The sequence below is a fragment of the Chelonoidis abingdonii genome, chromosome 9, assembly GCF_003597395.2.
Source record: "Chelonoidis abingdonii isolate Lonesome George chromosome 9, CheloAbing_2.0, whole genome shotgun sequence".
Classification (NCBI taxonomy): Eukaryota; Metazoa; Chordata; order Testudines; family Testudinidae; genus Chelonoidis; species Chelonoidis abingdonii.
Genome location: NC_133777.1, coordinates 1,117,902 through 1,121,709, shown reverse-complemented (window position 1 = coordinate 1,121,709; position 3,808 = coordinate 1,117,902).

Below are 3,808 nucleotides of genomic sequence, written 5' to 3'. Positions count from 1 at the left end.
CAGGTGCTGCTTGCTGGTGGTTCCTGAGTTTGCATGCAAGGTGTGTCTGTTGCTCAGGAGAATGGCTGAGTGAGGGGGACAAGGGGCACTTGGGCTTTAGCCTTTCCATTTTATTCAAACACGTTCAGTGGCACTTCATAGCCAGAGCTGAAGACAAGGCTCCTGCTGCAGAGATCATCTGCTGTAGCTAGGAACAGGTGGAGGAGAGAGCTGGAAGCAGATAGCAGATGTCTGGTTCATGACAGGATCTGTGTCTGAGCAGTGGTTGTCGGGAACGGATCTTGTTAAGCCAGCCCTAGGGCTGGAAGGGCCTTCGGAGAGGACATGCTCTCCCCAGCTCTGTGTAGCATATCCCTCCTGTCCTCTCTCTTGCCATCTCCCTCATGGCCCTAGGCCTCTTTCACACCCCCTCTCCAAAGTAGCCTGGGGTCCGTCTCAGGTCTCACACCCAGCGCATCCCTGGGATATCCAAGCTCCTCCCTCTGTGCCACTCCCCACCACCACCTTGCAAGGCCCTCCCTTTTCGGAGGTCAGTGTTAATATTGTCACTGAAGTGCCCATCAAATCTCTGTGAAAGGTGTGGTTGTCCCAGATCACTGGGTCAGGCCCTGCCCAGCCAACTTCTGGCCTGGCCAACAGCGTCAGGCTTCAGCTGCCACCTGCCTGGGTCTAGAAGGGATTCCTCCCCCCATATATTTTGGGTTGGTTGTGGGTTTTTGTCATCACCTTCCTCTGATGGTCACAGCTGGAGATGGGAGGTTGGACAGCGAGGGCCAGGGCTCCAAGGCAGCTCTGAGCATGCTCGCTTTCAGGTGATGGGCTGGCTGGTTCTTGCTCACATGCTCAGGTTCTAACAGATCACCATGTGTAGGGACAGGAAGGAATTCTACCTCCACCCCTGGTGAGATTGGCAGTGACCTTGGTGGGGGGGGGGGGGTTGCTTTCCTCTGCGACGTGGGTGTGTGGGTCACTTGCCAGGATTATCTGGGTCTATCTCAATCACTTCCATGCCATTTGCAGGGACCTTGGGCTCAGGGGTCCCTGGCCCCTCCTGCTCTCCCTGTGGCACATCATAGTCTCGTCCTTTGTGGGCTGTCATAGTTTGGTCTGACTTTGGTTGTTGGGTTGCGGGTGGTGGGCACTGCTGGTAGCCTGGGCTATGCAAGAGGTCTGATGGGATGATCTGGTTCCTTCTGGCCTGAAGATCTGTGCTCCTCCCCCGACTTACTAGCATGTTTTTCCATCTGACTCTTCCTTTGTCACCAAATTCTTTAAGGCACAAGCACTTCACAACTCAATACTCCTGCCCCATTAATCACATTAGAGAGCAGCTGCCTAGTGCCTGTGACACTTTCCAATCATCCAGCTTAGCAAATGCCCGGTCTGAACACGCCATCCCCGTGATAACTCCACACTGCCGGCCAAAGAACATGATGTCAACTGTTCCACTTTCCCTTCGTACACATGGGGGTGAATCTCACTGTTTGTGCATCTCCCAGCCTCTCTGCCTTGGGATTCTTGCGGCTGCTCTTTGCCTTTCGTTTCCAGGCATAGATGTTACTGCTCTTTACAGAGCAAATAACTCTGGGCAGGCGCCCAGCTAGGAGGAGAGGTCCCAGAACTTGGCGCTTGTGCTGGTTACTGGGCATGGAGTTGCAGGTGCAGTTTTTTTCTTTTGGTGCCATGATGGGAGGGGTGTGGGGGGGAAGCTGAGCCACTGGAATTCAGAGCAGAACTCTGCCTCCTGTCTCTGTGTGGCTGGGCAGCCAGCGCTCAGCAATTGCTCTCATTGTCGCTGCTGAAGAGCAGTAACAGGCACAGTTATGAAAACCCTACACCCGCTTCTAAATTCACCCTGACTGGAACGGCCTTTACACACAACTTTTAGAGTTTTCACTCCTTGGCAGCACGTGGCTCCAGAAGACAAGAAGATACAAAAGAGGGGATGTCCTGTCCACATGTTTGTTATTTATATTACGGTGGCACCTGGGAACTCTAATCAAGGATCAGGGGCCTGCTGAGCCAGGTGCTGCACAGAGAAGTAACAGCTAAGGCAGTCTTGCCTCAGCATCCTCTTAGTCTTGGCATCAGGGTGCAACAGGTGTATGATAGAGACAACAGAGGGGGGCGGTTTGGAAGAGTAAAATGAGCAGAGGTAGAAGAGCAGATGTCCTGGCTAGCCTCTTGGCTGGCCATTGGCAGGCAGCAGGGAATGGTGGGGATCACGGCACAGGTAGGTTTTAAAGGGGAGTTCCAGAAAGGGTAAAGGAGAATGGAAATAATCACAGTGAATATCCTCTCGATGCGAGTTTTGTACCAATACATTCTATAGCTGACTCCAGCGAAACAGAAGGCAATCGCTGATCAGTGTCATCGCTGGGTTCACACAGAACTGGACTAAGCCAAGAGTAGCCGAGAAATCATTACAGCCCTTGGAAGAAACAGAGATTGAGCTTTGCCAGCTGGATTGGCGTTGCCCTGTGCAGCCCGGTCAGAAGGTACGTTGGGCTGGTCCGCAGCTCAAGATTAAACAGTTTCATAGTGAGAAATGTGCTACTTAATGCCCCGAAAGGAGCTATTGTCACAGCCTAGTCCCAGGAGCTAGTCCAGGAACTCCCACTGGGCTGAAAATGGGGGATGGGATAACACCCACCACCACCCTGCCCTCAGCTCTGGACCTGCTGCAAGGACCTCTGAAATAGGATCCATTGCTGGTTATTTCAATAAGGCAGCGAGGCCCAGTGGATAGAGCCCCTGGCTAGGATTCAGGAGACCAAGGGCTTGTTCCCAGATGTGCCATTCATGGTGTCCTGCCTCTCACTCCCCTAAAGCAGGCTTGTGCCCCTCCAGCGCCCAGGAATGAGGGAGAGCAGCACAGAGCTGGGTGGGGCTGCTGCCTGTGGGCATAGAAACCATCATAAAATTAATGTATAGCCAGAGCAGGAGGCCACACCTGGCTTCTGGGTAGGAAGGGCCAAGTCCGTATCTCTCGTGTGTGCACACAATTTAAATTGGGTCTTTTTTTAACACTGTAACTTAAGTAACACTTGGAGCAGCTTTCTTCAATTTTGCCAACGTTCTCTAAGGCCGTTGGAAAAAATGTCACAATTGTCGGGCTAAATTAATCTTCTATCACTTTTAGGGCCCTTTGTAATGATCTAGTCTGACCCCAGACTCGTATTCATTTGTCCAGCCATGTTTTAAGTGTGAGTGTGTGGCACAGACCCTTCCTACTCCACTATCCAATCTACAAGTGCGAGAAAGGTATTTCCTCATCAGGGCCGGATTAACTCTTCTGTGGGCCCAGGGCTATTAGATTTTGTGGGGCCCCTGTATACAAGTCTTTTTCCTAGTTTAAAAGAAAATGATCACAATTATGGCATTGAGGCTACCTGCCTTTTACCTAACACAGGGGTCAGCAACCTACGGCACGCGTGCCAATTTCTGATGGCATGTGGGTGGGCTGAGCCACTCAGCCCGCTGCTGGCCCCTTGCCAGCCAGGGTCCCACCCAGCACCTGCTGCTGGCCTGGGGGAAGGAACCCCGGAGCAGCAGCCAGTGTGCCGCTCAGCCCGCTGCTGCTATGGGCGGGAAAGGTGCGGAACAGGGTTTTCCGGGGGGGAGGGGCGGTCAGGGGGCTCCCCCATGCAGCCCCTGGCTGACCCCTCGCCTCTCCCATTCAGTCAGGCTCACCTGCCCCGTCCATGTGTTACTGCGCCCGCACTCGGAGCCCGCTGGCTCCGCCCCTACCGTTCCCGTTGTCATGGTTCAGGGCAGCGTGTTCCCGGGCGAAACTGGGCCCCCGGCC